The sequence below is a fragment of the Oratosquilla oratoria genome, chromosome 44 (genome assembly GCF_046742065.1).
Source record: "Oratosquilla oratoria isolate Oo_2021 chromosome 44, ASM4674206v1, whole genome shotgun sequence".
Taxonomy (NCBI): domain Eukaryota; kingdom Metazoa; phylum Arthropoda; class Malacostraca; order Stomatopoda; family Squillidae; genus Oratosquilla; species Oratosquilla oratoria.
In genome coordinates, this window is record NC_134820.1 from 10256448 (window position 1) to 10271048 (window position 14601).

Sequence of the window (14601 nt, forward strand, 5' to 3'; positions counted from 1 at the left end):
TAAAGGATAAAAAAGAGGTTGGACGAATTTCTGTGGAAAGATATCACTCAACTGTGAATGTAAACCTGATTTCAAAGTTCGCCTATATCTTTGAAGCATACTGATCAGCTAACGATAGCTTATCTAATCGTTTCGTGCTTGATAACTAGTATCGCATTGATATTCTGTACAATCATCATGTAATGACCTCTGTTGGTATATACACGATTCCTTAAACTTGCCAGCGAACATAAGAATACAAATACACCTAAGTTTCTTCATCCAACATTCGCCAGCCGCCACTTGTGCGGACGTTTGAGCCCAGGACATAAATCCACTTCGGGAATTGGCCCCCCCAGGACATAAAACACCACCAATTCTCGAAGTGAGTTTATGTCCTGGGCCCAAACGTCCACACAAGTGGCGGTTGGCAATTGTTGGGATAAAAGACCTGGGTGTATATTTAGCCTTAAAAATCGATGACATCTCAAAGGATTTGCTTTAACTAATGCAATATATATATATGTATATATATATATGTATATATATATATATATACATATATATATATGTGTGTGTATATATATACATATATATATATAAATATATATATATATATATATATATATATATATATATATATATCTATATATATATATATTACCTCACCACGTTGTAAGAAGTAAAAAAAAAACGGACTTTGGGTTGTATTCTTAAGTAAAAATTTGTGCCATTTCAATAAACGCCGAAAAATCTATTAGGCATTATTTCATTTGTACATTAGGCTGATGTCACTTAAAATTTGCTTTCTCAGACGCTGAAACTTTGTCCAAGAAAATAGCCCTCCAGTGTGTACGAAGGAGGAAGTATACTGGTATATGCACTTGAACAAATGGCACTTTCCACCAAAAAATTGGGTCCATTCAAAATATACTATATATTGTACATTGTCTTTTCTTCAGCCTGAATCACGGCCCATATATATCCTGATTGTTCCAACATGGTATTTTTTTCTCACTAATGTTGATGAATTACTAGTTTACAATTCTCAGAAGTGCTTCAATTACGGTTTTTTCATAATTTCCTTGCTATTTCCCTCATATTCATGTGTACACTTTCCTAAAACCGTTACAGCAACGTCTAGCATTATTTCAAATAGGAAAAGTATCCTCCACTGTATTAAGTGTATATGTATGATAACATAATAACTGTTGCCTCAGGTTTCACAGACTAGAAAGCAGTAGTTCCACATTAATTGACATCAGTGCTCTGTCCATCCCATAAATTTCTCTTTAAAGAGAAGTAGGACATGTTGCCTGTGTTACATTAGTGTGGAACTTTATATGCAACCCACTAAAAGTAGTAGGACTTTGGAAGCAGTTACCAGTTGTCATTTCTCCATATGTGAAACAGTGGAAGACATATAGTTGAAGTTGCTTGAAAATCATCTCGAACATGGTCCGGAGACAAATTGTCATCTTTTCGGGGCTACATCTCCACATGGAGGTGAAGGTGTTAAGGAAGGGATTTTGAAGGTAGGCAGTATACGTTCGTCTCGCAGACCACCGCGTAAAGGTATCCAACTTTTGTCCAAGGAGAGAGAGAGAGAGAGAGAGAGAGAGAGAGAGAGAGAGAGAGAGAGAGAGAGACCCACACACACACACACACACACACACACACACACACACACACACACACACACACACACACACACACACACACACACACACACACACACACACACACACACACACACACACACACACACACACACACACACACACACACACACACACACAATGGGATGATAGAAATACAAGAGGACACGGAAAGAAAATCAAGAAAGACAGCTATAGAAGAGATATGAAAAAGAACAGCTTTCCTCACAGAGTAATAAACATTTGGAACAAGTTAGGTAAGAAAGGGGTGTGTGCAAAAACAATACATGAATTTAAAAATAGTTTCGATACAATGAGATATGAAGACGGGACACCACGAGTATAGCTCCCCTTCCCGTAAAATACAACTAGGTAAATAAAGACACACACACACACACACACACACAACACTTTCAAACCTGACATATGAACAAATATTGGCCGAACTGGAATTCCCGACCCTAGAACAAAGAAGAGAACGAGAGGACCTACTGACCATCTACAGAATTATGAAAGGAAAAGAACGCCTTGATAGAGAGGAGTTATTAAAGTGGGACAGGAAAAACAAGAGGACATGCAATGAAAGCTCAAAAAGGACAACAACAGAAGAGACCTGAAAAAGAACAGCTTCCCACACAAATTGGACGAAAAAATAGTGTATGCAAATACAATACAAGAATTTAAGAACAAACTTGATCTTGTGAGATACAAAAACGGTCACCACGAGCATAGCTCCCCTTCCCGTAAAATACAAATAGGTAAATATATATATGTATGTATATGTATATATATATATATATATAATATATATATATATAGATATATGTATATACATATATATATATGTATATATGTATATATATATGTATATACTGTACATATATATATAAATATATATATGTGTATATACATATATATATATATATATATGTGTGTGTGTGTGTGTGTGTGTGTGTGTGTGTGTGTGTGTGTGTGTGTGTGTGTGTGTGTGTGTGTGTGTGTGTGTGTGTGTGTGTGTGTGTGTGTGTATTTACCTAGTTGTATTTACCTAGTTGTATTTTGCGGGAAGGGGAGCTATGCTCGTGATGTCCCGCCTTTGTATCTCGCAGTGTCTAGTTTGTTTTTAAACTCATGAATGGTTTTTGCGCATACTATTTCATTGTCCAGTTTGTTCCAAGTGTCCAAAACTCTATGAGGAAAACTGTTTTTCTTCAGTTCTCTTCTATAGCTGTTTTTTTATTTTCTTTCCATGTCCTCTTGTGTTTCTTTTGTCCCAGTTAAGTAAGTTCTCTCTATCGAGTACCTCTGTGCCTCTCATGATTCTGTAGATGGTCAATAGGTCACCTCTCTCTCTTCTTTGCTCCAGTGTCTGTAGTTCAAGTTTTGCTAGTCTCTCTTCATATGATAGGTTTGCAAGTGCAGGTGCCATTTTTGTAGCTGCTCTTTGGATTCTTTCTATTTTCTTTATATTCTTTTTGGTACTGGGAGACCACAATGTCGCCGCATACTCTAATCTAGGCCTTATCAATGTAACCAATATTTTTTTTATCATGTCTTCGTCCATGTATGTAAACGCCACTTTTATTGATCTTAGCAAGTTGTAAGTCTCCCCGACAATTTTGTTAATCTGTATATCATAGGACAAGTCGTTCGTGATAATTACTCCCAAATCTTTTTCGGATCCTACTTTCTTTACTTCTTTGGTTCCAATTGTATATTTTCCTGATATTCTGTTTTTGCTTTTTCCAAACTCCATTATGCTACACTTCTTAGTATTAAAGTCCACTTCCCATTTCTGACTCCAGTTCCATACCCTATTTAGGTCTTCTTGCAGTGCTTCACAGTCCTCATCAGTTTCTATTTTCCTTAGCAGTTTGGCGTCATCAGCAAAGAAGCTCATGTAGCAGTTCACGTCCTCGTCCATGTCATTCATATAGATAGCAAACATTATTGGTGCCAGCACAGATCCTTGCGGTACTCCACTGATCACCTCTTTCCAATCTGAATATTTTTCTCTGAGCACTACTCTCATCTTTCTACCAGTCAGAAAGTCCTCTATCCATTTTAGTAGGTTTCCTTGTATTCCTCCTATGTGTTCCAGTTTTTTTAGTAGTTTTCTGTGTGGTACTTTGTCAAAGGCTTTTTGCAAGTCTAGGAATGCACAATCAGCCCATCCATTTCTTTCTTGCACTATGTCTATTAGTCTTGAGTAAAAGCATATTAAGTTTGTGGAGCATGATCTTCCTTGTCTGAATCCGAATTGTCTTGGGTTTAATATGTCATTGTCTTCCAGATGTTTTACCCATCTATTCTTGATTATTTTCTCACAAATTTTGGCTATGGTGCTTGTTAGTGATACTGGCCTATAGTTGGTGGGTTCTTCCTTGTTTCCTCCTTTGTATATTGGTACAATGTTAGCGTTTTTCCAGTCCTCGGGTATCTTTCCTTCTTTGAGTGAGCTGTTTATTAAGATGTGTATTTTGTCTGTTAGTTCTTCTTTGCACTCCTTTAGAATCCAATTTGCAATACCATCAGGGCCATGTGATTTTCTAACATCCAGCCTTGATAGATGTTCTGATATTTCCTTTGGTGATGCTGTAAACTCATTCATGAGGGGAGATTTCTTGTTTTTATCTATGTCACAATTTGGTATTTTCTCTCTGGTGAAAACAGATTTAAAGTGATTGTTCATGACTTCGGCCATCTCTAAATCTTCTGTGTATTCTATGTTTCCTTGGCATAGTTTCACCATTTCCTGTTTGTTTTTAAGTTTACCATTCACATACCGATAGAATAGTTTGGGTTGCTCTTTGCATTTGTCTATAATATCCTTCTCGTGATTCCTTTTTTCCTCTCTTCTCACATTAACATACTCATTTCTACAGTTAACATAAATTTGCCATTTGCTTTGTTTTTTGTCTTTTCTCCACTTTTTCCAAGCTTTGTCCCTTCTGTCTTTTGCCTCACTGCATCTTTTGTTGAACCAACATTTAATGTACTCTCTCTCTCGCTTTTGTCTTGGTACATGCCTGTTTACACCTTCATTGTAGTTTTCCATCAATATATTCCATTTCTCTTCCACTGTTGTCTCTTCCCTGTAAAATTTTTCCCAGTTTGCATTCCGGAAGAATGTCTTTAGTTTTGTAAAGTCTGTTTTGTTGTACATCAGTCTTCCTTTCCTATGCTTTTCGTTCCTCTCTATGTCTATTTCTTCCTTTAGTACAGTTTCGATGAGTACATGGTCACTCTTTCCAATTGGTGTCTCGTACTAGACTTTATGCACTATTTCAGGTTCTGTTGTAAATATTAGCTCTAGTTTCGATGGCTCTTCATTATTTCTGTACCTTGTGTTTTCACGGACCCATTGGGTCATTGTGTACTCCATGGTCATATCTAGCAGTACATTGCCCCACGAGTCATCTCCTCCTTGCACTGTCATGCTGTCCCAACAAATTTCTTTGCAATTGAAGTCCCCCATAATTACCAGATTACCCTTACCCATTAGTATCTCATTTAGTGATTTTCTTGTATCATCTAGCATTTTTGTATGTTCGTTTTCTTTCCAAGCGCTTGTTTTTGGAGGCACATAAGTCACCACAAACTTTCTACTTTTCATATTCTTGCCTTCGACTTTTATCATGATCAATTCAACATTACCTTTGCCCTCTGCAATTTTTGTCACCTTTAGGTCTTTCTTGGCCAAGAACATGATTCCCCCTCCCTGTTTCTTGTCCCTGTTTTTTATCCAGTAGTTGTATAAACCTTGTCCGATAACAGTGGATGGTATTTCACCTCTTAGTTTAGTCTCTACAATTCCCATTATGTCTGGTTTTGCTTCTAACAGATAATCATTGAGTTCGTTCAGTCCCGAAATTAGTCCGTCAATGTTGGTATAGGCCACTTTTAATTTTCTTCCTTCTCCCTGGTTTCTTCTTCTTCCCTTGGTTTTTTCGTTTTGATGCGCCATTGTCTTAATCTCAAGTCTATTACTCTCCACTGGAATTCTTTGCATTCTGTCTCCGATCTCTTCAAGTTTTTTTCCTTTGCTTCTTCTCTTAGTGTGTGTGTGTGTGTGTGTGTGTGTGTGTGTGTGTGTGTGTGTGTGTGTGTGTGTGTGTGTGTGTGTGTGTGTGTATTCACTTGGTCTTTGGATCACGTGTTGGACTCGTGATCGACAGCTATTTCCCTCCTGGAAGAGAGCTCAGAGCTCGTAGGTCCGATCTATGGGTAATGCTATGACCTTGCACACACACACACCCCCAACTCCCCGCCCACGAGAGTTGGAGTAACACCCCTCAGCGCTGCGATACTGATATTATTTCAGCCCCGGGCGAGGATCGAACCCGGACCTCCGTAGTGGCAAGCCAGAGCTCTAACCACAGCGCCATGAGAGGTGTGTGTGTGTGTGTGTGTGTGTGTGTGTGTGTGTGTAAAGACAGACAAATATGGAGGTGAGGTGGCAAAATGAAACGTTAAGAATTCCTTGTACAGGTTGTGAGAAGGTTTATATCGGTGAGACAGGACGCGGTATGGACAAAAGATTAGAAGAACACAAGAGGGATGTGAAACATCACAGAACATCAAATGCCCTAGTAGTTCATATCGATGAAGAAAATAATTTGCCAAACTGGAAGGAAGCCCACGTTCTACATAGGAAAATGGGGAAAAAAGAAAAGGAAAGCTTTGGAGGCGGCACACATTGCTACCGAGAAAACCACAAATTCTCGTAAGGGGTTTATGTCCTGGGCTCAAACGTCCGCACAACTGGCGGTCGGCGAGTGTGGGGGGACAACGTGACCGGGGTGAGGTCACGCAGGGTCGTCAGATCACCATGTAAGCTGTTGACGGACTTTGATTTTTATTCTGTATTCAGTCCACTGAGGAAGGCCCAAGAGGTCGAAACGCCTGGTTCTGAATAAAGCTCTATACTCTAGCCTTAACGATTCATTTTGCCACCTCACCTCCATATATATATACATATATATATATATATATATATATGTCTATATATATATCTATATATATATATGCATATATATATACATATGGGTATTTGTATATTTCGGCAGCAGGTTTTACTGTAGACAGATTTCACTGCAGAAAACAGCAATATTTGCATTAATGATCTTTTTATGGAGATTTTTCAGTCGTCTAACTATAAATTTGGCTACGTTGCTTAAGATAACTATAGTTCGTCCGAAGGGCATGAGTCAAACTCAAGGGAAGATTAAGTTGAAGTTTAGTTGTCCTTGACGTTTTGAACACTATGTACCTTTTCAAAAGCAATGGACTATGGACTACCTAGGACAGACCACCCACTCGCGCGGGATCGGTAGTTGTAGGAGGGGAAGAGATGTCTGTATGAAAATGAAAAGATAATTGTGTATAAAAAGGGCTATTGACCGGGCGATTTTAGGTATATTCATTTCGTGGGATCGTGGCTTTGGAGGGGTGGGCAGCAGACTTAGTGTTGGAGGCCGGAACCAATGCATGTAACCGTGAGCAATGACAAGAGGTCAGGGAACAGGATCTTATATGCAAAAAATGGGGAAACATGTAACAAAATAACAACAAATAGAAGAAAAGAACGACGTACAGAGAGGTCAGCCAATCAGGAGCGTCGATGTCGTGGATGCGAAAGCCAATCAGGTGCGTCGGACACAGGAGCTGAGGGCAGTGGCGTCATCAGTCGTTGAGACCTTGGATTCTTGTGCCTGTAGGTTCAAAGATGGTGATCTCTCTCGAATATGGAGAGCTTCAAGGATCTGTAGTCTTCTTGTGTCTTATGCTTGTCCTAAGACAATAGTGTTTTCAACTATGTTGGTCCTAGTAAGTGTGGTGTTGTGGCAAGATTCAGTGTGTATCTTATATGTACCGTTCTATAAATGTAGGCTAATTCTTTTAGTGAGCTTAGTGGTTCAGTATCCTATGCATGAAGACGGAAGGGACTCACAGTCCCCTTGCTTACAAATAAATTCATTCACAAGATGACTGCGTTGGAGCACAGGTTCGCTGACGGAATTTTTCTTTAGAGGGAAGTTCGATGTCTTCTTGTTCTTGTAATAGATGATACAATCTACTCGGTCAAGAGAGTTGACTGGTTTGACATGACGTTTAATGATTTGTTTTATGATTTTCTTTTCGACTTCATAATCTGAAGTCATGTTGGATTTGTAATATGATTTAATTCTTGCTCCTTTCAAGTTGGGCCTGTCTGAGGTTTGGTCATACCATTTGTTGATTATTCGTGGTTAGAATATCCATTGTTGATGAGAACCTGCGTGGCTCTTTCAATTTCTTGCTTAGCGCTTTTCCAGAATCTCCAGTGCGTAAGAGCCTTTCTGATGTAGGCGCCGATAGAATCTTTAAAATGTTGGGGGCACTCACTCTTCTTACTTAAACACAGACCCAGATTGGTGGGTTTAGTGTACACGGAAGTAGTAAAAGTTGTATGGTTCTGCTCCACCAGTACATCAAGGAAAGGAAGTTTACCATCGGCACTAGACTCAATTGTGAAATTAAGTTCGAATACTTCTTGCACTCTTTCTCTAAGAGGGGTGAGGTCTTTTTCCTGTGTAACTTCAATTTGACGACACCAAAAAATATTTGAGTAGTGGCGTATAACAGTCATTGAAAATGTGAACACATCTGTCTGAAATTCCCTTGTTAGGGGACGTCTCTGCAATGGCTTGTATTGGCCCTCAATGGTTGAGTAGTGTCTTGTTCTTCTCAGAAGTCAGGTAATATTTTAAACAATTATTTTTGTTCTGTATTCGTAAACGAAACACCTCAAAGTGAACTCCAAACTGAAACCTTTGAAAAGTCTAGGGTAAACTTACTCACTACGGTAAATATAACAAAAGAAAAAATTAAAAGGTTTATAGAGAAAATCAAAGTTAATAAAACACCAGGGCCTGACGGTTGGCACCCAAGAATCTTAAAGGAAATGAAAAATGAGATTGTTGTTCCATTAGAAATTATTTACAAGAAATCCATCATATCCGGAGATGCCCCAAGAGAATGGAAGTTAGCTAACGTACTCCCATATTCAAAAAAGGTGACAAAAAGAAACCAAATAACTATAGACCTATAAGTTTGACTTCAATCGTAGGAAAAATAATGGAAACTATCATCAGAGATGCTATCAATCATCATTTAGAAAGTAACCGTTTGATAAATGATAGCCAGCATGGTTTCAGACGGAAACGTTCTTGCGTGACTAACTTACTCGAATTTTACAACACAGTTATATCGAATTATGACAAAAGATACAATATAGATTTAATATATCTAGACTTTGCAAAAGCTTTTGATACCATTCCCCACGAAAGACTACTTACTAAATTAGCTTCACACGGAGTAAGTGGTAGCCTATTAAGTTGGACTAGTAATTGGTTGAATGATCGAAAACAGAGAGTTGTTTTAAATGGAAAAACTTCTAGATGAAATTTTTTTACGAGTGGAGTTCCTCAGGGTTCCGTTCTTGGGCCACTTCTATTCATAGTATATATAGATGATACAGACCATGGACTAAAACCTACTGTTTCCAAGTTTGCTGATGATACGAAACTGTGCGGAATGACAAATGATCACTTAAACCAATTAGATATTCAAGAAGATTTAGATAAATTACAGCAATGGTCTGAAAAGTGGCTAATGAAATTTAACATAAGTAAATGCAAAGTAATGCACATAGGTAAAAATAACAGTAAGTACGATTACAAGTTATTTGGAAATTCGTTAACAAAAGTGAATAGTGAAAGAGATCTCTGCGTAATTATCAGTAACGATCTCAAATCATCCAAGCAGTGTATTTCAGCCTCTGAGAAAGCAAATAAGATTCTAGGACTGATTGCATGATCTTTTGATTTCAAAAGTCCATCACTCATTAACAAGCTATATAAATCGTTAGTTCGTCCACATTTAAAATATGCTGTTTCCGTATGGTCACCGAATCTTATTAAAAACATTGACAGATTGGAAAAAGCATAACGACGAGCCACAAAACTGATTCCAAATATCAAAAATAAATTATACGAAAATCGACTAAAACACATGAATCTGTTTTCCCTAAAAAAGCGTAGACTCAGAGGTGACTTGATACAGGTCTTTAAAATTCTAAAGGGAATTGACAACATCAACAGTGACAAAATTTTCACATTGAATGAGAATCAGACAAGAAACAATGGTCTCAAACTGTCCGTAGATAGATTCAAATTGGAAGTGGGTAGAAACAACTTCGCCAACCGTGTAGTTAATGAATGGAATAAACTTCGTGCAGAGGCAGTGCAATGTAGTTCAGTTCGAAGCTTTAAGAATCAAAATGCTGTAATGATTTTAATTTATTTCATATTATTTGTTTTTCTTTTGTTATCATTTGTCTGTTTGATTTTCATTTATTATTAGTTATATGTCAATTTATTATTATTTACTATTTACCTGTTTGTTTATAATTTAACTATACCTATACATTTATTTATGTGTTTTATTTGTTATTTACATTATTATGGTTTTTATTTATTAATCTATTATTATTATGATTTTTTTCGCATCCGACCTAGATATGGACCGCCTTTGTAATCCTTTGTAATCCTTCTTCTTTTCTTCCTCTCCCTCTGTAACGGAGACCTCATCCTCAGGTTCTTGCTTGTTCTGTTCAAGGAGGTATTAGATCTCATTTGTGGTTATCTCCGTCTCGTGCTACTCATTCCTGCCAAAGCTTCCTTCAGGCAGAGTTCAAAGTCCTGATAGTCACAGCATCCCTGGATTTGACGATGATCTGGATGGCATGAAGGATGTTGAAATGATTTTTCAGCCACTGTGAGGAAAACACAAGTCCCCAGGAACACGTGCGCCAGTGTACTACATGAGTCCTGCTGCCCCCTGTTGCTTTGCAACAAACTTTCGTGCGTTTGCATAATGGCTCCCCATAATGGTATAGTACGTTAGTGCGTGCTCCCACATCAAGGATCCTCCGTGTGGCTGGGAGGGGGAATGGAGGAGGAAATGTAGTGTTTGGAGACACCATCGACCCCTCTGACCTGGGTGGGATTAAGAGGGTCATTATAGGAACCTCAGAACCATTTAGAGTTAGGTCAAAACCTTAGAGATCCCTTTGGTGTGGGAGAGCACACCAACGCCGAATATCTGCACTGCCTCACTTGCCTCTTGACGCAACTTTATTGTGAATTTACAGAAAACGGATTCTGGTTTTGTATTTCCGCGTCAGTGCCAAACACACATGGCTTTAACCTTGAACCTACGGCACAGAAATGCAGACCTCAATGAGGCCAGGTGGTCTGTTGGGCAAACGATCTCCGGCAACTCGGATCAATTCAATGATCTCGTTCTCTGACTACTCGGCTAAAACTTGCCCTTTCATTCGTGGGATCCATAGGGATTCTCATATAAACTCCAGTTCCTTCACTCCTCTCCAGTCCACCTCCTCAACTCACTCTCTTCCTCCATCATTCTCTCCTTCCTTCTCTCCCTCTCCCACTTCCCAACCTTCCTTCGTTTCTTCCCTCTCTAACCTCCACCCTTCTTCCCTTCCCCACTGCCTCCCTCCTTTCATTTCTTCCTCCTGACCTTCCTCCCTTTCCCCTCCTCTCTTCCTATTTTCTTCCCTTCCTCCTTCGTCTCTTCCTATTTTTCCCTCCTTCGCACTCTCTTTCCCTTCCTCCCTTTCCTTACTCCCTCCTTACCTCCCTTCATTCATTACCCCCTTCCCCCTTATCACACGTATTCCATCCCTACCTCCCTGCCTTACACATTCCCACCTTACATATTCCCCCTATCCCTTTCTTCCACCCTCCCTTCCTCCCTTCCTCCGTTTCTCCCTCTATCTCTCCATCCCTACCGACCTTCTCCATTCCTCCTTTTCTCTCCCTCCTTCCTTCCCCTCACTTCACGCACTCCCTATCTTACACATTCCCTCCCTCCCTCCCTCCCTCCACCCATCCATCTCTCCTTCCCTCTTTACTTATCTCCTGCCTGACACACTCCGTACCTCACGTATTTTCACCCTCTCTCCCTCTTTCCTTCCCTCTCTCCCTCCCTACCTCCTTTCTTCTTCTTCCCTTCCTCCCGTGTTTCCCCCTTTACTCCACTCCTACTTTTCTCGTTCAATCTCTCCCTTCCTCCCTCCCTCCCGACTCCCTTTCTCCTCTTTTACCTTCCTCCTTCCTTCTCTCCTACCCCAATCTAATGCACTCTCTAGCTCACGCATTCCTTCCCTCCCTCCCTCCCTCCCTCCTTCCTTCCTTTCCTCCTTACCTACCCCTTGTCTCATGCACTCCCTACCTCATGCACATCCCTCTTTCTCTTCCTCCCTATCTCCCTCTCTTCTCTCTATCTTCCTCTTTCCATCCTTCTCTCCTTCCAATCAGTCAGTCATTTAAATAATTAAGCGTTCATATTCCACTGCTAAACAAAAGCCTCTCTCAAATATTTCAATGAATTACACAATTACGCTAATCTCTTCCACGTCACTCCTGTAATTTTTTTTCTTTCTCCACTTTCTACCTGGCCTTCTTACACGTCTCCCATTCGCGTTGTCTAGTCAGTAACACATTTGCTACATCTCCCATCTTCCCTTCTGACTTCCCTCCTTATCTAATTCCACTTCTGCTGCTCCTTTATCGCCTCCAAAATATATTTCATTTCCTTCTGCTCTCTCACCCAACTTTCCCGTTTCCTATCTTTCAGTATTATTCCCAGCACTGATCTCTCCTCTGTGTGCACTCCTTAGATCTGCCTCCAGTGTCTTCGCCAATTTCCAAGTTTCACATCCGTTGATCATAGCTGGAATTATACAATGTTTCTAAAAGTTGCGCTTCAAACCTATAGGTAGAGTGCCTCTCATGGTGCTTAAATATTTACGAAACATTTTCCGGCTAATTGTAATTAGTATATTTTCATTATCATTATATTTTCACCATAGATCACAATTGCTTTACTTTCAACATCTTCAAACTTATAACGAGATTTCCCTTGTTTAGATAACTCAGCATGTCTTGTAAGTCTTCTGCTCTTTCTGAAATGTGAATAATGTCATCCGCAAATCTAAGGTGGTCGAAATATTTCCCATTAGTATTCAAAGATTTCCCTTCCCAACTCAACTCTCCGAAAATCTCTTCCAGGGAAGCTGTAAAAAGTTCGGATAATATTGTGTCTGATTACCGTGCTCTTTTTCCGATTTTGATTTCTTTTGTCTATACAATCGAATAGTGGAGTACCATCTGCATAAATGTTCTATAGAGAGCTTACAATGTGTTCTCTTCACCCTGTTTGCTCATGGATTCCGGTATTACCATTTGTTCTGCCTGCAAAAGCTAAACACATATCTTATTAGATCTTGTCGCTTTCTCCATCAGTTGATTCATTATCTGCAGGTAGCGGAGTTTATCCTTCTAAAGCCTGTAAGATCTCTTGATTGGTTTTCATCTTAACCTTTACTTAGCCTATTTGTAAAAACATTGGAAAAATAGCCCCCAGTTATGAATGAATATTGACTAACGTCGTCCGTAGGATCGTCACTGAAGTCCCTAAAATACTGATTGCATAAAGTGTACAGGGAATATCCCATACGGGGGATGGAGTTAACGAAAATATAAAGAGCAAAAAGAGGAAGAGGGACAAAGAGAGAGAGAGAGAGAGAGAGAGAGAGAGAGAGAGAGAGAGAGAGAGAGAGAGAGAGAGAGAGAGAGAGAGAGAGAGAGAGAGAGAGAGAGAGAGAGAGAGAGAGAGAGAGAGAGAGAGAGAGAGAGAGAGAGAGAGAGAGAGAGAGAGAGAGAGAGAGAGAGAGAGAGAGAGAGAGAGAGAGAGAGAGAGAGAGAGAGAGAGAGAGAGAGAGAGAGAGAGAGAGAGAGAGAGAGAGAGAGGGAGAGAGAGAGAGAGAGAGAGAGAAACTAATCAGCAGTCCAAAAGAAGGACCCTCTATTTCAAGCATCCACCACTCCATATGGAGTGAGTCGTCCGTATGAACGCTACTCGGTCCAGTCCATTTGCATGACGTCATTTCCTCTCGTGAAGAAGAAATTGTTCTCGTGGCTCGTTCATTCACGCAATAGGCTCAGACACCCACCCTACTTCCCTCGTTGCAACACCCCTCCCTTTATTTCTCCTCCATTTTCTTATTCACTTCTCACTTCTCCAAAATTTCCTCACTTCCGCATTCACGACCTCATCATTCTTCTCATTGGTTACATTTCATTTCTTCTAATCTAACCATATATGGTATTGTCCCAAAAATATTAACTGCATAAAACGTACAAATCATGAACACACTTCATCTTTCTTTTATGATTGGAGAATTGTCACTTTTAACCTGTATTATTCCTCTTTTCTGCTACCCTTCTTAAGTTTCCCCCTTCCCAACTCAATTACTTTAGCTCAAGGACAGAGGTGTCGGTTATCGTCGACAAAATACAAGTGCCCTTCCACACCCCCGCCACTTCGGTGTCTCCTCTTCCATAGATTTTTCTCCCCAGCTCCAGTTACCACCTCTCCTTTATCTCCTCACATATCGGTTTCCTGAGCCCACGATGACGCAATATAGCTTCTTCCTGAGGCAGAGCGATTTTATTCATTCGGAATAAAAAGTTTAAAATTCTCTCGATTAACCCTTCAGCCCGATGACATGTTTTTGTCAAGTTTTTTGGCTAAAGTCAGACGATTTTATTCACTTGAGGGATGGTCCCTGGAAAGGCATTACTATATTTTCCGTGTTACTTTAAACGTTTCTTTATTTTCCTTGTTTTCCTTCTCTTTTGTTAGTCTCCCCTCTTACAATATTCATAATTTCGTTTTATTTTGTTTATACTTGATTTTGTTTCTCCCTGATTTTGTTTCTATCTAATTTTGTGTATTCTTTTTTTACGCATGCCCATTCGTTTCTCTTTGCCTCCATCTTCAACTAGTTCCATATCCATCTACTTTCCTCCCACCATTTCTTTCTCTTTCG